The sequence below is a fragment of the Salmo salar genome, chromosome ssa22 (assembly GCF_905237065.1).
Source record: "Salmo salar chromosome ssa22, Ssal_v3.1, whole genome shotgun sequence".
Classification (NCBI taxonomy): Eukaryota; Metazoa; Chordata; class Actinopteri; order Salmoniformes; family Salmonidae; genus Salmo; species Salmo salar.
This window is the reverse complement of record NC_059463.1, coordinates 19444589-19465735: the sequence shown is the minus strand read 5'-3', so window position 1 is coordinate 19465735 and position 21147 is coordinate 19444589. Positions and strand designations below refer to the sequence as shown.

Genomic DNA, 21147 nt, shown 5'->3' with positions numbered 1-21147 from the left:
TCACCTCCATGCAGTCCCAGCCCTCTATCCTCACCTCCATGCAGTCCCAGCCCTCTATCCTCACCTGCATGTAGTCCCAGCCCTCTATCCTCACCTCCATGTAGCCCCAGCCCTCTATCCTCACCTCCATGCAGTCCCAGCCCTCTATCCTCACCTCAATGTAGTCCCAGCCCTCTATCCTCAGCTACATGTAGCCCCAGTCCCAGCCCTCTATCCTCACCTCCATGCAGTCCCAGCCCTCTATCCTCACCTCCATGTAGTCCCAGCCCTCTATCCTCACCTCCATGTAGCCCCAGTCCCAGCACTCTATCCTCACCTCCATGCAGTCCCAGCCCTCTATCCTCACCTCCATGCAGTCCCAGCCCTCTATCCTCACCTCCATGTAGTCCCAGTCCTCTATCCTCACCTCCATGTAGCCCCAGTCCCAGCCCTCTATCCTCACCTCCATGCAGTCCCAGCCCTCTATCCTCACCTCCATGTAGTCCCAGCCCTCTATCCTCACCTCCATGCAGTCCCAGCCCTCTATCCTCACCTCCATGCAGCCCCAGTCCCAGCCCTCTATCCTCACCTCCATGCAGCCCCAGTCCCAGCCCTCTATCCTCACCTCCATGCAGCCCCAGCCCTCTATCCTCACCTCCATGCAGCCCCAGTCCCAGCCCTCTATCCTCACCTCCATGCAGTCCCAGCCCTCTATCCTCACCTCCATGCAGTCCCAGCCCTCTATCCTCACCTCGATGTAGTCCCAGCCCTCTATCCTCACCTCCATGTAGCCCCAGTCCCAGCCCTCTATCCTCACCTCCATGCAGCCCCAGTCCCAGCCCTCTATCCTCACCTCCATGCAGTCCCAGCCCTCTATCCTCACCTCCATGTAGTCCCAGCCCTCTATCCTCACCTCCATGTAGCCCCAGCCCTCTTTACTCACCTCCATGCAGTCCCAGCCCTCTATCCTCACCTCAATGTAGTCCCAGCCCTCTATCCTCACCTACATGTTGCCCCAGTCCCAGCCCTCTATCCTCACCTCCATGCAGTCCCAGCCCTCTATCCTCACCTCCATGTAGTCCCAGCCCTCTATCCTCACCTCCATGTAGCCCCAGTCCCAGCACTCTATCCTCACCTCCATGCAGTCCCAGCCCTCTATCCTCACCTCCATGCAGTCCCAGCCCTCTATCCTCACCTCCATGTAGTCCCAGCCCTCTATCCTCACCTCCATGTAGCCCCAGTCCCAGCCCTCTATCCTCACCTCCATGGCAGTCCCAGCCCTCTATCCTCACCTCCATGTAGTCCCAGCCCTCTATCCTCACCTCCATGCAGTCCCAGCCCTCTATCCTCACCTCCATGTAGCCCCAGTCCCAGCCCTCTATCCTCACCTCCATGGCCCCAGTCCCAGCCCTCTATCCTCACCTCCATGCAGCCCCAGCCCTCTATCCTCACCTCCATGTAGTCCCAGCCCTCTATCCTCACCTCCATGCAGTCCCAGCCCTCTATCCTCACATCCATGCAGCCCCAGTCCCAGCCCTCTATCCTCACCTCCATGCAGCCCCAGTCCCAGCCCTCTATCCTCACCTCCATGCAGCCCCAGCCCTCTATCCTCACCTCCATGCAGCCCCAGTCCCAGCCCTCTATCCTCACCTCCATGCAGTCCCAGCCCTCTATCCTCACCTCCATGTAGCCCCAGCCCTCTATCCTCACCTCAATGTAGTCCCAGCCCTCTATCCTCACCTCCATGCAGCCCCAGTCCCAGCCCTCTATCCAAACCTCCATGTAGTCCCAGCCCTCTATCCTCACCTCCATGCAGTCCCAGCCCTCTATCCTCACCTCCATGTAGTCCCAGCCCTCTATCCTCACCTCCATGTAGTCCCAGCCCTCTATCCTCACCTCCATGTAGTCCCAGGCCTCTATCCTCACCTCAATGTAGTCCCAGCCCTCTATCCTCACCTCCATGCAGCCCCAGTCCCAGCCCTCTATCCAAACCTCCATGTAGTCCCAGCCCTCTATCCTCACCTCCATGCAGTCCCAGCCCTCTATCCTCACCTCCATGTAGTCCCAGCCCTCTATTATCACCTCCATGCAGTCCCAGCCCTCTATCCTCACCTCCATGCAGTCCCAGCCCTCTATCCTCACCTCCATGTAGTCCCAGCCATTTATCCTCACCTCCATGCAGCCCCAGCCCTCTATCCTCACCTCCATGCAGTCCCAGCCCTCTATCCTCACCTCCATGTAGTCCCAGCCCTAAAACCTCACCTCCATGTAGCCCCAGTCCCAGCCCTCTATCCTCACCTCCATGCAGTCCCAGCCCTCTATCCTCACCTCCATGTAGTCCCAGCCCTCTATCCTCACCTCCATGTAGCCCCAGTCCCAGCCCTCTATCCTCACCTCCATGCAGTCCCAGCCCTCTATCCTCACCTCCATGCAGTCCCAGCCCTCTATCCTCACCTCCATGTAGTCCCAGCCCTCTATCCTCACCTCCATGTAGCCCCAGTCCCAGCACTCTGTCCTCACCTCCATGTAGTCCCAGCCCTCTATCCTCACCTCCATGCAGTCCCAGCCCTCTATCCTCACCTCCATGTAGTCCCAGCCCTCTATCCTCACCTCCATGTAGCCCCAGTCCCAGCCCTCTATCCTCACCTCCATGCAGCCCCAGTCCCAGCACTCTATCCTCACCTCCATGCAGTCCCAGCCCTCTATCCTCACCTCCATGTAGTCCCAGCCCTCTATCCTCACCTCCATGCAGTCCCAGCCCTCTATACTCACCTCCATGCAGTCCCAGCCCTCTATCCTCACCTCCATGTAGTCCCAGCCCTCTATCCTCACCTCCATGTAGCCCCAGTCCCAGCCCTCTATCCTCACCTCCATGCAGTCCCAGCCCTCTATCCTCACCTCCATGTAGTCCCAGCCCTCTATCCTCACCTCCATGTAGCCCCAGTCCCAGCACTCTATCCTCACCTCCATGCAGTCCCAGCCCTCTATCCTCACCTCCATGCAGTCCCAGCCCTCTATCCTCACCTCCATGTAGTCCCAGCCCTCTATCCTCACCTCCATGTAGCCCCAGTCCCAGCCCTCTATCCTCACCTCCATGCAGTCCCAGCCCTCTATCCTCACCTCCATGTAGTCCCAGCCCTCTATCCTCACCTCCATGTAGCCCCAGTCCCAGCCCTCTATCCTCACCTCCATGCAGTCCCAGCCCTCTATCCTCACCTCCATGCAGTCCCAGCCCTCTATCCTCACCTCCATGTAGTCCCAGCCCTCTATCCTCACCTCCATGCAGTCCCAGCCCTCTATCCTCACCTCCATGCAGCCCCAGTCCCAGTCCTCTATCCTCACCTCCATGCAGCCCCAGTCCCAGCCCTCTATCCTCACCTCAATGTAGTCCCAGCCCTCTATCCTCACCTCCATGAGCCCCAGTCCCAGCCCTCTATCCTCACCTCCATGTAGTCCCAGCCCTCTATCCTCACCTCCATGCAGTCCCAGCCCTCTATCCTCACCTCCATGTAGTCCCAGCCCTCTATCCTCACCTCCATGTAGTCCCAGCCCTCTATCCTCACCTCCATGTAGTCCCAGCCCTCTATCCTCACCTCCATGTCCAGTCCCAGCCCTCTATCCTCACCTCCATGCAGTCCCAGCCCTCTATCCTCACCTCCATGTAGTCCCAGCCCTCTATCCTCACCTCCATGTGCCAGTCCCAGCCCTCTATCCTCACCTCCATGCAGCCCCAGTCCCAGCCCTCTATCCTCACCTCCATGCAGTCCCAGCCCTCTATCCTCACCTCCATGTAGTCCCAGCCCTCTATCCTCACCTCCATGTAGCCCCAGTCCCAGCCCTCTATCCTCACCTCCATGCAGTCCCAGGCCTCTATCCTCACCTCCATGTAGTCCCAGCCCTCTATCCTCACCTCCATGTAGCCCCAGTCCCAGCCCTCTATCCTCACCTCCATGCAGTCCCAGCCCTCTATCCTCACCTCCATGCAGTCCCAGCCCTCTATCCTCACCTCCATGCAGTCCCAGCCCTCTATCCTCACCTCCATGCAGTCCCAGCCCTCTATCCTCACCTCCATGCAGCCCCAGTCCCAGCCCTCTATCCTCACCTCCATGCAGCCCAGTCCCAGCCCTCTATCCTCACCTCCATGCGCAGTCCCAGCCCTCTATCCTCACCTCCATGTAGTCCCAGCCCTCTATCCTCACCTCCATGCAGTCCCAGCTCTCTATCCTCACCTCCATGTAGTCCCAGCCCTCTATCCTCACCTCCATGTAGTCCCAGCCCTCTATCCTCACCTCCATGTAGCCCCAGTCCCAGCCCTCTATCCTCACCTCCATGCAGTCCCAGCCCTCTATCCTCACCTCCATGCAGTCCCAGCCCTCTATCCTCACCTCCATGTAGTCCCAGCCCTCTATCCTCACCTCCATGCAGTCCCAGCTCTCTATCCTCACCTCCATGTAGTCCCAGCCCTCTATCCTCACCTCCATGTAGTCCCAGCCCTCTATCCTCACCTCCATGTAGCCCCAGTCCCAGCACTCTATCCTCACCTCCATGCAGTCCCAGCCCTCTATCCTCACCTCCATGCAGTCCCAGCCCTCTATCCTCACCTCCATGTAGTCCCAGCCCTCTATCCTCACCTCCATGGCCCAGTCCCAGCCCTCTATCCTCACCTCCATGCAGCCCCAGTCCCAGCCCTCTATCCTCACCTCCATGCAGTCCCAGCCCTCTATCCTCACCTCCATGTAGCCCCAGTCCCAGCCCTCTATCCTCACCTCCATGCAGTCCCAGCCCTCTATCCTCACCTCCATGTAGCCCCAGCCCTCTATCCTCACCTCCATGTAGTCCCAGCCCTCTATCCTCACCTCCATGCAGTCCCAGCCCTCTATCCTCACCTCCATGTAGTCCCAGCCCTCTATCCTCACCTCCATGCAGTCCCAGCCCTCTATCCTCACCTCCATGTAGTCCCAGCCCTCTATCCTCACCTCCATGTAGTCCCAGCCCTCTATCCTCACCTCCATGTAGTCCCAGCCCTCTATCCTCACCTCCATGTAGCCCCAGTCCCAGCCCTCTATCCTCACCTCCATGTAGTCCCAGCCCTCTATCCTCACCTCCATGTAGTCCCAGCCCTCTATCCTCACCTCCATGCAGTCCCAGCCCTCTATCCTCACCTCCATGTAGTCCCAGCCCTCTATCCTCACCTCCATGTAGTCCCAGCCCTCTATCCTCACCTCCATGCAGCCCCAGCCCCAGCCCTCTATCCTCACCTCCATGTAGTCCCAGCCCTCTATCCTCACCTCCATGTAGTCGCAGCCCTCTATCCTCACCTCAATGCAGTCCCAGCCCTCTATCCTCACCTCCATGTAGTCCCAGCCCTCTATCCTTACCTCCATGCAGTCCCAGCCCTCTATCCTCACCTCCATGCAGTCCCAGCCCTCTATCCTCACCTCCATGTAGTCCCAGCCCTCTATCCTCACCTCCATGCAGCCCCAGCCCTCTATCCTCACCTCCATGCAGTCCCAGCCCTCTATCCTCACCTCCATGCAGTCCCAGCCCTCTATCCTCACCTCCATGCAGTCCCAGCCCTCTATCCTCACCTCCATGCAGTCCCAGCCCTCTATCCTCACCTCCATGTAGTCCCAGCCCTCTATCCTCACCTCCATGTAGCCCCAGCCCTCTATCCTCACCTCCATGCAGCCCCAGCCCTCTATCCTCACCTCCATGCAGCCCCAGTCACAGCCCTCTATCCTCACCTCCATGTAGTCCCAGCCCTCTATCCTCACCTCCATGCAGTCCCAGCCCTCTATCCTCACCTCCATGTAGTCCCAGCCCTCTATCCTCACCTCCATGCAGTCCCAGCCCTCTATCCTCACCTCCATGTAGCCCCAGCCAATCTCTATCCTCACCTCCATGCAGTCCCAGCCCTCTATCCTCACCTCCATGTAGTCCCAGCCCTCTATCCTCACCTCCATGCAGTCCCAGCCCTCTATCCTCACCTCCATGTAGCCCCAGTCCCAGCTCTCTATCCTCACCTCCATGCAGTCCCAGCCCTCTAACCTCACCTCCATGAAGTCCCAGCCCTCTATCCTCACCTCCATGTAGCCCCAGTCCCAGCCCTCTATCCTCACCTCCATGCAGTCCCAGCCCTCTATCCTCACCTCCATGCAGTCCCAGCCCTCTATCCTCACCTCCATGTAGTCCCAGCCCTCTATCCTCACCTCCATGTAGCCCCAGTCCCAGCACTCTGTCCTCACCTCCATGCAGTCCCAGCCCTCTATCCTCACCTCCATGCAGTCCCAGCCCTCTATCCTCACCTCCATGTAGTCCCAGCCCTCTATCCTCACCTCCATGTGCCCCAGTCCCAGCCCTCTATCCTCACCTCCATGCAGCCACAGTCCCAGCCCTCTATCCTCACCTCCATGTAGTCCCAGCCCTCTATCCTCACCTCCATGTAGTCCCAGCCCTCTATCCTCACCTCCATGTAGTCCCAGCCCTCTATCCTCACCTCCATGCAGTCCCAGCCCTCTATCCTCACCTCCATGTATTCCCAGCCCTCTATCCTCACCTCCATGTAGCCCCAGCCCTCTATCCTCACCTCCATGCAGCCCCAGCCCTCTATCCTCACCTCCATGTAGTCCCAGCCCTCTATCCTCACCTCCATGTAGTCCCAGCCCTCTATCCTCACCTCAATGCAGTCCCAGCCCTCTATCCTCACGTCCATGTAGTCCCAGCCCTCTATCCTTACCTCCATGCAGTCCCAGCCCTCTATCCTCACCTCCATGCAGTCCCAGCCCTCTATCCTCACCTCCATGTAGTCCCAGCCCTCTATCCTCACCTCCATGTAGTCCCAGCCCTCTATCCTCACCTCCATGTAGCCCCAGTCCCAGCCCTCTATCCTCACCTCCATGTAGCCCCTCCCAGCCCTCTATCCTCACCTCCATGCAGTCCCAGCCCTCTATCCTCACCTCCATGTAGTCCCAGCCCTCTATCCTCACCTCCATGTAGCCCCAGCCCTCTATCCTCACCTCCATGCAGTCCCAGCCCTCTATCCTCACCTCCATGTAGTCCCAGCCCTCTATCCTCACCTCCATGTAGCCCCAGTCCCAGCCCTCTATCCTCACCTCCATGCAGCCCCATTCCCAGCCCTCTATCCTCACCTCCATGCAGTCCCAGCCCTCTATCCTCACCTCCATGTAGTCCCAGCCCTCTATCCTCACCTCCATGTAGCCCCAGCCCTCTATCCTCACCTCCATGCAGTCCCAGCCCTCTATCCTCACCTCCATGTAGTCCCAGCCCTCTATCCTCACCTCCATGTAGCCCCAGTCCCAGCCCTCTATCCTCACCTCCATGCAGTCCCAGCCCTCTATCCTCACCTCCATGCAGTCCCAGCCCTCTATCCTCACCTCCATGCAGTCCCAGCCCTCTATCCTCACCTCCATGTAGTCCCAGCCCTCTATCCTCACCTCCATGTAGCCCCAGCCCTCTATCCTCACCTCCATGCAGCCCCAGTCCTCTATCCTCACCTCCATGGCAGTCCCAGCCCTTTATCCTCACCTCCATGTAGTCCCAGCCCTCTATCCTCACCTCCATGCAGTCCCAGCCCTCTATCCTCACCTCCATGTAGTCCCAGCTCTCTATCCTCACCTCCATGCAGTCCCAGCCCTCTATCCTCACCTCCATGTAGCCCCAGTCCCAGCTCTCTATCCTCACCTCCATGCAGTCCCAGCCCTCTATCCTCACCTCCATGCAGTCCCAGCCCTCTATCCTCACCTCCATGTAGTCCCAGCCCTCTATCCTCACCTCCATGTAGTCCCAGCCCTCTATCCTCACCTCCATGCAGTCCCAGCCCTCTATCCTCACCTCCATGTAGTCCCAGCCCTCTATCCTCACCTCCATGCAGTCCCAGCCCTCTATCCTCACCTCCATGCAGTCCCAGCCCTCTATCCTCACCTCCATGTTGTCCCAGCCCTTTATCCTCACCTCCATGCAGCCCCAGCCCTCTATCCTCACCTCCATGCAGTCCCAGCCCTCTATCCTCACCTCCATGCAGTCCCAGCCCTCTATCCTCACCTCCATGCAGTCCCAGCCCTCTATCCTCACCTCCATGCAGTCCCAGCCCTCTATCCTCACCTCCATGTAGTCCCAGCCCTCTATCCTCACCTCCATGTAGTCCCAGCCCTCTATCCTGACCTCCATGTAGCCCCAGTCCTCTATCCTCACCTCCATGCAGTCCCAGCCCTCTATCCTCACCTCCATGTAGTCCCAGCCCTCTATCCTCACCTCCATGCATTCCCAGCCCTCTATCCTCACCTCCATGTAGTCCCAGCTCTCTATCCTCACCTCCATGCAGTCCCAGCCCTCTATCCTCACCTCCATGTAGCCCCAGTCCCAGCCCTCTATCCTCACCTCCATGCAGTCCCAGCCCTCTATCCTCACCTCCATGCAGTCCCAGCCCTCTATCCTCACCTCCATGTAGTCCCAGCCCTCTATCCTCACCTCCATGTAGCCCCAGTCCCAGCACTCTATCCTCACCTCCATGCAGTCCCAGCCCTCTATCCTCACCTCCATGCAGTCCCAGCCCTCTATCCTCACCTCCATGTAGTCCCAGCCCTCTATCCTCACCTCCATGCAGCCCCAGTCCCAGCCCTCTATCCTCACCTCCATGCAGTCCCAGCCCTCTATCCTCACCTCCATGTAGTCCCAGCCCTCTATCCTCACCTCAATGTAGTCCCAGCCCTCTATCCTCACCTCCATGCAGTCCCAGTCCCAGCCCTCTATCCAAACCTCCATGTAGTCCCAGCCCTCTATCCTCACCTCCATGCAGTCCCAGCCCTCTATTCTCACCTCCATGTAGTCCCAGCCCTCTATCCTCACCTCCATGTAGTCCCAGCCCTCTATCCTCACCTCCATGTAGTCCCAGCCCTCTATCCTCACCTCCATGTAGCCCCAGTCCCAGCCCTCTATCCTCACCTCCATGCAGCCGCAGCCCTCTATCCTCAACTCCATGTAGTCCCAGCCCTCTATCCTCACCTCCATGCAGTCCCAGCCCTCTATCCTCACCTCCATGTAGTCCCAGCCCTCTATCCTCACCTCCATGTAGCCCCAGCCCTCTACCCTCACCTCCATGCAGCCCCAGCCCCAGCCCTCTATCCTCACCTCCATGTAGTCCCAGCCCTCTATCCTCACCTCCATGTAGTCCCAGCCCTCTATCCTCACCTCAATGTAGTCCCAGCCCTCTATCCTCACCTCCATGTAGTCCCAGCCCTCTATCCTCACCTCCATGCAGTCCCAGCCCTCTATCCTCACCTCCATGCAGTCCCAGCCCTCTATCCTCACCTCCATGTTGTCCCAGCCCTTTATCCTCACCTCCATGCAGCCCCAGCCCTCTATCCTCACCTCCATGCAGTCCCAGCCCTCTATCCTCACCTCCATGCAGTCCCAGCACTCTATCCTCACCTCCATGCAGTCCCAGCCCTCTATCCTCACCTCCATGCAGTCCCAGCCCTCTATCCTCACCTCCATGTAGTCCCAGCCCTCTATCCTCACCTCCATGTAGCCCCAGTCCCAGCCCTCTATCCTCACCTCCATGCAGCCGCAGCCCTCTATCCTCACCTCCATGTAGTCCCAGCCCTCTATCCTCACCTCCATGCAGTCCCAGCCCTCTATCCTCACCTCCATGTAGTCCCAGCCCTCTATCCTCACCTCCATGTAGCCCCAGCCCTCTATCCTCACCTCCATGCAGCCCCAGCCCTCTATCCTCACCTCCATGTAGTCCCAGCCCTCTATCCTCACCTCCATGTAGTCCCAGCCCTCTATCCTCACCTCAATGCAGTCCCAGCCCTCTATCCTCACCTCCATGTAGTCCCAGCCCTCTATCCTCACCTCCATGCAGTCCCAGCCCTCTATCCTCACCTCCATGCAGTCCCAGCCCTCTATCCTCACCTCCATGCAGTCCCAGCCCTCTATCCTCACCTCCATGTTGTCCCAGCCCTTTATCCTCACCTCCATGCAGCCCCAGCCCTCTATCCTCACCTCCATGCAGTCCCAGCCCTCTATCCTCACCTCCATGCAGTCCCAGCACTCTATCCTCACCTCCATGCAGTCCCAGCCCTCTATCCTCACCTCCATGCAGTCCCAGCCCTCTATCCTCACCTCCATGTAGTCCCAGCCCTCTATCCTCACCTCCATGTAGCCCCAGCCCTCTATCCTCACCTCCATGCAGCCCCAGTCCTCTATCCTCACCTCCATGCAGCCCCAGTCACAGCCCTTTATCCTCACCTCCATGTCGTCCCAGCCCTCTATCCTCACCTCCATGCAGTCCCAGCCCTCTATCCTCACCTCCATATAGTCCCAGCTCTCTATCCTCACCTCCATCCAGTCCCAGCCCTCTATCCTCACCTCCATGTAGCCCCAGTCCCAACTCTCTATCCTCACCTCCATGCAGTCCCAGCCCTCTATCCTCACCTCCATGTAGTCCCAGCCCTCTATCCTCACCTCCATGCAGTCCCAGCCCTCTATCCTCACCTCCATGTAGCCCCAGTCCCAGAACTCTATCCTCACCTCCATGCAGTCCCAGCCCTCTAACCTCACCTCCATGAATTCCCAGCCCTCTATCCTCACCTCCATGTGCAGTCCCAGCCCTCTATCCTCACCTCCATGTAGTCCCAGCCCTCTATCCTCACCTCCATGCAGTCCCAGCCCTCTATCCTCACCTCCATGCAGTCCCAGCCCTCTATCCTCACCTCCATGTAGTCCCAGCCCTCTATCCTCACCTCCATGTAGCCCCAGCCCTCTATCCTCACCTCCATGCAGCCCCAGTCCTCTATCCTCACCTCCATGAGCCCCAGTCACAGCCCTTTATCCTCACCTCCATGTCGTCCCAGCCCTCTATCCTCACCTCCATGCAGTCCCAGCCCTCTATCCTCACCTCCATGTAGTCCCAGCCCTCTATCCTCACCTCCATGTAGTCCCAGCCCTCTATCCTCACCTCCATGTAGCCCCAGTCCCAGCCCTCTATCCTCACCTCCATGCAGTCCCAGCCCTCTATCCTCACCTCCATGTAGCCCCAGTCCCAGGCCTCTATCCTCACCTCCATGCAGTCCCAGCCCTCTAACCTCACCTCCATGAATTCCCAGCCCTCTATCCTCACCTCCATGTAGCCCCAGTCCCAGCCCTCTATCCTCACCTCCATGCAGTCCCAGTCCTCTATCCTCACCTCCATGCAGTCCCAGCCCTCTATCCTCACCTCCATGTAGTCCCAGCCCTCTATCTCACCTCCATGTAGCCCCAGTCCCAGCACTCTGTCCTCACCTCCATGCAGTCCCAGCCCTCTATCCTCACCTCCATGCAGTCCCAGCCCTCTATCCTCACCTCCATGTAGTCCCAGCCCTCTATCCTCACCTCCATGTAGCCCCAGTCCCAGCCCTCTATCCTCACCTCCATGCAGCCCCATCCCAGCCCTCTATCCTCACCTCCATGCAGTCCCAGCCCTCTATCCTCACCTCCATGTAGTCCCAGCCCTCTATCCTCACCTCCATGTAGCCCCAGCCCTCTATCCTCACCTCCATGCAGTCCCAGCCCTCTATCCTCACCTCCATGTAGTCCCAGCCCTCTATCCTCACCTCCATGTAGCCCCAGTCCCAGCCCTCTATCCTCACCTCCATGCAGCCCCATTCCCAGCCCTCTATCCTCACCTCCATGCAGTCCCAGCCCTCTATCCTCACCTCCATGCAGTCCCAGCCCTCTATCCTCACCTCCATGTAGCCCCAGCCCTCTATCCTCACCTCCATGTAGTCCCAGCCCTCTATCCTCACCTCCATGCAGTCCCAGCCCTCTATCCTCACCTCCATGTAGTCCCAGCCCTCTATCCTCACCTCCATGTAGCCCCAGCCCTCTATCCTCACCTCCATGCAGTCCCAGCCCTCTATCCTCACCTCCATGTAGTCCCAGCCCTCTATCCTCACCTCCATGTAGCCCCAGTCCCAGCCCTCTATCCTCACCTCCATGCAGCCCCATTCCCAGCCCTCTATCCTCACCTCCATGCAGTCCCAGCCCTCTATCCTCACCTCCATGTAGTCCCAGCCCTCTATCCTCACCTCCATGTAGCCCCAGCCCTCTATCCTCACCTCCATGCAGTCCCAGCCCTCTATCCTCACCTCCATGTAGTCCCAGCCCTCTATCCTCACCTCCATGTAGCCCCAGTCCCAGCCCTCTATCCTCACCTCCATGCAGTCCCAGCCCTCTATCCTCACCTCCATGCAGTCCCAGCCCTCTATCCTCACCTCCATGCAGTCCCAGCCCTCTATCCTCACCTCCATGTAGTCCCAGCCCTCTATCCTCACCTCCATGTAGCCCCAGCCCTCTATCCTCACCTCCATGCTGCCCCAGTCCTCTATCCTCACCTCCATGCAGTCCCAGTCCTCTATCCTCACCTCCATGCAGTCCCAGCCCTCTATCCTCACCTCCATGTAGTCCCAGCCCTCTATGCTCACCTCCATGTAGCCCCAGTCCCAGCCCTCTATCCTCACCTCCATGCAGTCCCAGCCCTCTATCCTCACCTCCATGCAGTCCCAGCCCTCTATCCTCACCTCCATGTAGTCCCAGCCCTCTATCCTCACCTCCATGTAGCCCCAGTCCCAGCCCTCTATCCTCACCTCCATGCAGCCCCATTCCCAGCCCTCTATCCTCACCTCCATGCAGTCCCAGCCCTCTATCCTCACCTCCATGTAGTCCCAGCCCTCTATCCTCACCTCCATGTAGCCCCAGCCCTCTATCCTCACCTCCATGCAGTCCCAGCCCTCTATCCTCACCTCCATGTAGTCCCAGCCCTCTATCCTCACCTCCATGTAGCCCCAGTCCCAGCCCTCTATCCTCACCTCCATGCAGCCCCATTCCCAGCCCTCTATCCTCACCTCCATGCAGTCCCAGCCCTCTATCCTCACCTCCATGTAGTCCCAGCCCTCTATCCTCACCTCCATGTAGCCCCAGCCCTCTATCCTCACCTCCATGCAGTCCCAGCCCTCTATCCTCACCTCCATGTAGTCCCAGCCCTCTATCCTCACCTCCATGTAGCCCCAGTCCCAGCCCTCTATCCTCACCTCCATGCAGTCCCAGCCCTCTATCCTCACCTCCATGCAGTCCCAGCCCTCTATCCTCACCTCCATGCAGTCCCAGCCCTCTATCCTCACCTCCATGTAGTCCCAGCCCTCTATCCTCACCTCCATGTAGCCCCAGCCCTCTATCCTCACCTCCATGCAGCCCCAGTCCTCTATCCTCACCTCCATGAGCCCAGTCCCAGCCCTTTATCCTCACCTCCATGTGCCGTCCCAGCCCTCTATCCTCACCTCCATGCAGTCCCAGCCCTCTATCCTCACCTCCATATAGTCCCAGCTCTCTATCCTCACCTCCATCCAGTCCCAGCCCTCTATCCTCACCTCCATGTAGCCCCAGTCCCAACTCTCTATCCTCACCTCCATGCAGTCCCAGCCCTCTATCCTCACCTCCATGTAGTCCCAGCCCTCTATCCTCACCTCCATGCAGTCCCAGCCCTCTATCCTCACCTCCATGTAGCCCCAGTCCCAGCCCTCTATCCTCACCTCCATGCAGTCCCAGCCCTCTAACCTCACCTCCATGAAGTCCCAGCCCTCTATCCTCACCTCCATGTAGCCCCAGTCCCAGCCCTCTATCCTCACCTCCATGCAGTCCCAGCCCTCTATCCTCACCTCCATGCAGTCCCAGCCCTCTATCCTCACCTCCATGTAGTCCCAGCCCTCTATCCTCACCTCCATGTAGCCCCAGTCCCAGCACTCTGTCCTCACCTCCATGCAGTCCCAGCCCTCTATCCTCACCTCCATGCAGTCCCAGCCCTCTATCCTCACCTCCATGTAGTCCCAGCCCTCTATCCTCACCTCCATGCAGCCCCAGTCCCAGCCCTCTATCCTCACCTCCATGCAGTCCCAGCCCTCTATCCTCACCTCCATGTAGTCCCAGCCCTCTATCCTCACCTCCATGTAGCCCCAGCCCTCTATCCTCACCTCCATGCAGTCCCAGCCCTCTATCCTCACCTCCATGTAGTCCCAGCCCTCTATCCTCACCTCCATGTAGCCCCAGTCCCAGCCCTCTATCCTCACCTCCATGCAGTCCCAGCCCTCTATCCTCACCTCCATGTAGTCCCAGCCCTCTATCCTCACCTCCATGTAGCCCCAGTCCCAGCACTCTATCCTCACCTCCATGCAGTCCCAGCCCTCTATCCTCACCTCCATGCAGTCCCAGCCCTCTATCCTCACCTCCATGTAGTCCCAGCCCTCTATCCTCACCTCCATGTAGCCCCAGTCCCAGCCCTCTATCCTCACCTCCATGCAGTCCCAGCCCTCTATCCTCACCTCCATGCAGTCCCAGCCCTCTATCCTCACCTCCATGCAGTCCCAGCCCTCTATCCTCACCTCCATGCAGCCCCAGTCCCAGCCCTCTATCCTCACCTCCATGTAGTCCCAGCCCTCTATCCTCACCTCCATGTAGTCCCAGCTCTCTATCCTCACCTCCATGCAGTCCCAGCCCTCTATCCTCACCTCCATGTAGCCCCAGACCTCTATCCTCACCTCCATGCAGTCCCAGCCCTCTATCCTCACCTCCATGTAGTCCCAGCCCTCTATCCTCACCTCCATGCAGTCCCAGCCCTCTATCCTCACCTCCATGCAGTCCCAGCCCTCTATCCTCACCTCCATGCAGTCCCAGCCCTCTATCCTCACCTCCATGTAGTCCCAGCCCTCTATCCTCACCTCCATGCAGCCACAGTCCCAGCCCTCTATCCTCACCTCCATGTAGTCCCAGCCCTCTATCCTCACCTCCATGTAGTCCCAGCCCTCTATCCTCACCTCCATGTCGTCCCAGCCCTCTATCCTGACCTCCATGTAGCCCCAGTCCTCTATCCTCACCTCCATGTAGTCCCAGCCCTCTATCCTCACCTCCATGCAGCCCCAACCCTCTATCCTCACCTCCATGCAGTCCCAGCCCTCTATCCTCACCTCCATGTAGTCCCAGCCCTCTATCCTCACCTCCATGTAGCCCCAGTCCCAGCCCTCTATCCTCACCTCCATGCAGCCGCAGCCCTCTATCCTCATCTCCATGTAGTCCCAGCCCTCTATCCTCACCTCCATGCAGCCCCAGTCCCAGCCCTCTATCCTCACCTCCATGCAGTCCCAGCCCTCTATCCTCACCTTCATGCAGCCCCAGCCCTCTATCCTCACCTCCATGTAGTTCCAGCCCTCTATCCTCACCTCCATGTAGTCCCAGCCCTCTATCCTCACCTCCATGTAGTCCCAGCCCTTTATCCTCACCTCCATGCAGCCCCAGCCCTCTATCCTCACCTCCATGGCCAGTCCCAGCCCTCTATCCTCACCTCCATGTAGTCCCAGCCCTCTATCCTCACCTCCATGCAGTCCCAGCCCTCTATCCTCACCTCCATGTAGTCCCAGCTCTCTATCCTCACCTCCATGCAGTCCCAGCCCTCTATCCTCACCTCCATGTAGCCCCAGTCCTCTATCCTCACCTCCATGCAGTCCCAGCCCTCTATCCCCACCTCCATGTAGTCCCAGCCCACTATCCTCACCTCCATGCAGTCCCAGCCCTCTATCCTCACCTCCATGCAGTCCCAGCCCTCTATCCTCACCTCCATGCAGTCCCAGCCCTCTATCCTCACCTCCATGCAGTCCCAGCCCTCTATCCTCACCTCCATGTAGTCCCAGCCCTTTATCCTCACCTCCATGCAGCCCCAGCCCTCTATCCTCACCTCCATGCAGTCCCAGCCCTCTATCCTCACCTCCATGTAGTCCCAGCCCTCTATCCTCACCTCCATGCAGTCCCAGCCCTCTATCCTCACCTCCATGTAGTCCCAGCTCTCTATCCTCACCTCCATGCAGTCCCAGCCCTCTATCCTCACCTCCATGTAGTCCCAGCCCTCTATCCTCACCTCCATGCAGCCCCAGTCCCAGCCCTCTATCCTTACCTCCATGTGGTCCCAGCCCTCTATCCTCACCTCCATGCAGTCCCAGCCCTCTATCCTCACCTCCATGTAGTCCCAGCCCTTTATCCTCACCTCCATGCAGCCCCAGCCCTCTATCCTCACCTCCATGCAGTCCCAGCCCTCTATCCTCACCTCCATGTAGTCCCAGCCCTCTATCCTCACCTCCATGCAGTCCCAGCCCTCTATCCTCACCTCCATGTAGTCCCAGCTCTCTATCCTCACCTCCATGTAGTCCCAGCCCTCTATCCTCACCTCCATGTAGTCCCAGCCCTCTATCCTCACCTCCATGCAGTCCCAGCCCTCTATCCTCACCTCCATGTAGTCCCAGCCCTCTATCCTCACCTCCATGCAGCCCCAACCCTCTATCCTCACCTCCATGCAGCCCCAACCCTCTATCCTCACCTCCATGCAGTGCCAGCCCTCTATTCTCACCTCCATGCAGTCCCAGCCCTCTATCCTCACCTCCATGCAGCCCCAACCCTCTATCCTCACCTCCATGCAGTGCCAGCCCTCTATTCTCACCTCCATGCAGTGCCAGCCCTCTATTCTCACCTCCATGCAGTCCCAGCCCTCTATCCTCACCTCCATGCAGCCCCAGTCCCAGCCCTCTATCCTTACCTCCATGTAGTCCCAGCCCTCTATCCTCACCTCCATGTAGCCCCAGCCCCAGCCCTCTATCCTCACCTCCATGCAGCCCTAGCCCAAGCCCCATGCAACCCTCTGCAGTCCCATGCAGCCTCAGTCCTGTAGCCCATCCTGGCCTTCAGGCGGCTGTAGATCTCTTCCTAGCTGTCAGCACCTAATTGGTTGGCCCAGAGGGCATTGTGTGCCATACCACAGGATAATTAATTGGCTACCTAACATACTCCCTCTGACATTATTGGCACTGCAGTGAAAGGTGCTTTGCCTGCATGCATAGAAAACCCTTCAATTTTGAGTGAGTGTGAGCTGACTGTCTGTTATTACTGTCAGGGGTTAAATTGGGCCGGGTTCGACACCCGGTACCTATGATCCAACATGAAAGTCAGGCAGAGTTGAATACCTTTGGTTATTTGAATTATCTAATGAAAAATTGTTGTCCACATTTCATTTTCCACAGCCAAAAACAAGAGTAAGCAACAGCTAAATAAGACAAACCATAGTAGAATAGTTGATCTATTCAGTTGTTTAGCCTGCAGTATTTTATGCAAGAACATAAGATTCCTCTCAAGGCGCATTCAAATGGTGAGTGCCACATAGGGTGAGAATTATGCTACACATGCCCAGTTACTGTACAACATTCTTAATGCAGTAGTGGGAAAACACACATTTGAAAGCAGTTTTTAGGCCACTGTTAAAAGAGGAGGATCACGGCGCTTTCTAGCGTTACTAGGCAACATTTAATTCTCAAATCCAAGAAATGAGTCAAATATACCATTTTAGAACCAGAGTGTTTAGCAGCAGCATGAGTTATGCTCGCTGGCGCTCGTCTGTGGCGCCGAATGGGGTTGAATGTGTGGGGAAGACCGACGCTAAATGTAGGCTCACACTGGTCAGGTGTAACAGATAGACATACATTATATTCACAGTGCATGATCCTGTGTTGGATCAGTGCCAGTGGAACGTTTTTTTGGGGACATTCAAGTCTTCATCAATATGTTGCTACCCACTGAACACACCATGTAATTTCAACGTGGAATTTTGGGTAATATTTGAGATGTAGATCAAGGATATTTCAGCCTTTAATCAGCCACTCAAAAAAACAGCCAGAAGTATGTTGAATTAACAATGTGTTATCACTATGCTTTCAACCATCTAAAAGATGTCAAATATTTTGTATTTATACAGTACAACAACATAATGTGTTATCACTGTGCTTCATCTAATAGCACAACCAAATGACCTGGATTGCAGTTGAGATTACATTAAAAGTACAAAGTGCAAGTGATCATTGCTGTTTGAGATTCTGCTCAGATTATTATAGCAATTGTGAAGATCTCCACAGACCTGTGACCTTTGCATGCTGTCTTGAACATGCCCACTTTCTATGATTCCATAAGAAGCCATTTATAGTTACATGAGGCTAACCTCAAAATATGCCCATGGGTGTACTACTCATTTTAAAGTTGAATAAATACTGTTAAATCAGTTTGTAAGATAGTCTTAACTTTAGGCTATTTACTGTATGAGAAAAGTAATATTGAATTGTTGCCTGGTTGACAACGCAACCAAATATCAACATTTAAAGGAGATGTATCTACTGCTTGGATAGTTGCATGTGAGCCACTGGTTTAATTCTATTCTTTAACTTTTTGGTTTAGTTGGAGACGTGAATCGAACATATCATTTGTTAACTTGTCGACAAGTTAACAAAAGTGTAACTGAAATGTGTTTGGTTGTCAACATAACCAAATATCAACATTTGAAGGAGTTGTGTCTTTTGTCTCTCATCCAGGGTTGCTGTGGTATGTGCTTGCGCGCCCTCTGACAAGGGACCCCCCACCTCCCAAATCCCAATTTAACCACTGATTACTGTACTATAGGTCAGTGTGTGTAACCTAGTTTTTCACCTGTGTTGAGGATTTTTGTCATTGAAAGATGGGAATATCCATTTTAGCTCATGTGCATCAGATGCAGAATGTGAGTGTTTCTCCAAGACTCACATTATCAACAACCTGCTGCTGACTGCAAGGTTCACTGGAGGATTTGGAGCAACAGCCTCAAACACAGGTGCTTTGTTGATAAGGGAGTGGCTTGTCTCTTTTCTCTGCCTTCTTCTGGTAGTGTATCAGGCGTCCCCTCAAACGCCTCAGTACACCGGACAGGCAAAGAGCCACAAAACGTCAATATTATGGGCTGTTTCTGGGAGTAATTTCTCTCATGTCGATGGAATTGCTCTCTTGAATGTTTGCCAGTGTGCTGATTCAAGCCCTCCTCCCTCCCCCTGGCCAGAGCTCACAACAAGTCTTCATTTGTTGGGAATATTATTGTCCTCCAACTCCACTAACTCTGGCTGATGGGAAGCCGGGCCAGCTGGCTTGTGATTGTCTGGTTGGAGCACGGTGTGCTGGAGCGCTTGCCCTTGTTTGGCTTGTTTAAACACACACACGCTGTGCCGACGGGCCGTGCCATTCAAAGGCTGTCGGGTGGAATTCTTCAGGAAGTGCATTCACACTCGTGCCTGGCTGCGTCTGTACAGAACCATTTTTGTGTGTGTGTGTAGGTATGTGTGGTAGTGCAAGCACAGTTCTACAGAAGGTGTGTGTTTGTACAGCAGAGTGTATGGACGTCTGTTTTCTGTAGGAGAGAGAGAGAGCGGGGGAAAGAAAGAGAGAGCAAGCAGGTTTGGCTTCCCAGCCGCTGAGTATATTACTGTCAGGAGAGCAGCCCCCTCCGCCCCCTTCTCTCTCTCTCTCTCTCTCTCTCTCTCTCTCTCTCTCTCTCTCTCTCTCTCTCTCTCTCTCTCTCTCTCTCTCTCTCTCTATCTATCTGCCTCTGGCCTTCGCCCTCCCTCCCTCCCTCTCTCTCTCTTCCTCTTTCCTCCCTCCCAGGCTTCTGTCTTATGAAGTGTTAGGCCAGAGCTCCGGTATCAGACTCCCCCTATTGATTGGCTGTATTTAATTTATTTAGAGGCCCTGTCCCTGAGGGGTGCTTATACGGCCAGGCTCTAGCAGGCTCTCCTGGACCTGGGTCGATGTGCTCATATGTTTGGCCAGCCTGGAGAACGCTTGGTGATTCAGCCCGGTACTTGTTCCTCTCATATGGAGGTGTGACATTAGGTCATGTACATTTACATACAGCTACATGCACACAGGAAGTTGTTCGATGTTTGGTGACGTATAAGAGTTTGTTTATTTATTTATAGATAGGGGAGTTGATGACAGAATTATTCTCAACAACCCCTCGGTCTATAGACCTACATTGGTAGTGATGTAGTGAATTGTAGGTATGTGGTTTTGACTGTGCAGTTTTGTTTATATTCAATAAATGAATCTATTCAGTTACAACATTTATGGACTACTTTACAGCCATAGCCTGATATCGAACACTTATATTCCCAATCTCTAGATCATTCAGATTCGGGTTATTTCAGAGGTTCTTGGCCTATTGTGTGTGCTTTGGAAGGCAGTGTACATTGACCCCCTTATCTTCATGATGCACTATTACAATGGCACTTACCGGGAACATGCCTGCGCAGCGATGTGTGTATGTACACGTAAGCGTGCGAGAGAGAGAGAGAGAGAGAGAGAGAGAGAGTGACTCATGGTAGGCCTATCTAAAACGGTCATGAATCAGTTGACAGACAAACTGGTCTGACTTGGTTCTCACTAGGTTTTATTGAGGTTGATCTGTTTGCACGATAAAAGTGAAAGATGTCCAACGTAATTACCTGCTGGAGTGATTTATACCCTAACAAATGAAAAGCTCTTTATTACAGAGTGGTATATCTATCAATCCCTATGACATGTCACTAATGTTTCCTTATGAAGTCTGCTGATTTGCATGAGGCATATTGTTGCGTCTGTGCTTGCCAATGTGTATCCATAGACTTTTATCCAAAACATGGGGGTGTGGCCCACACAAGACCACATGCATGAAAAAACAACAACGTGTTATGTTCCTGTTTTATTTAGGCTTGTGGTCTTGAGTGGGCCACACCCCCACGTTTAGCGTAGCTATTCCTCCAGGCCAGCGGAGATCTAGTGTGCACACGTGTGTATAGCTGTTGTTTGTTTGTGTGTGTAAAAAATATATATATATATATCATTTAACTTTATTTAGGCAGGGAGTCCCATTGCGACCAAAGTCTCTTTTTCAAGGGAGCCCTGCATGACAAGACCCACATAAACCTCAGGAAATTTGACACAACAAAGTGTGTGTGTGAGTGTGCGTGTTGTATGTAGTGTATAGCCTACTGTATATGTGGTGTGGCTGGTGGCCAGTGGATCCAGTGTGCAGTCTGGTTGCATTAGCCGGTAATACATGTGGACTTTGGGCTGCTCTCTCTCTCCCTCTTTCTCTCTCTGTCTCTCTTTCTCTCTCTCTCTGTCTCTCTCTCTCGCTCTCTCTCTCTGTCTCTGTCTCTCTTTCTCTCGCTCTCTGTCTCTCTCTCTCTCGCTCTCTCTCTCTGTCTCTGTCTCTGTCTCTCTTTCTCTCTCTGTCTCTCTCTCTCTCGC

General features: G+C 55.8%; 1 pseudogene; it reads left to right on the top strand.

Moving 5' to 3' along the window:
• Positions 1-21147, top strand: part of LOC106582944 (complement C3-like) — an 89395-nt pseudogene that overhangs the window by 34597 nt on the left and 33651 nt on the right.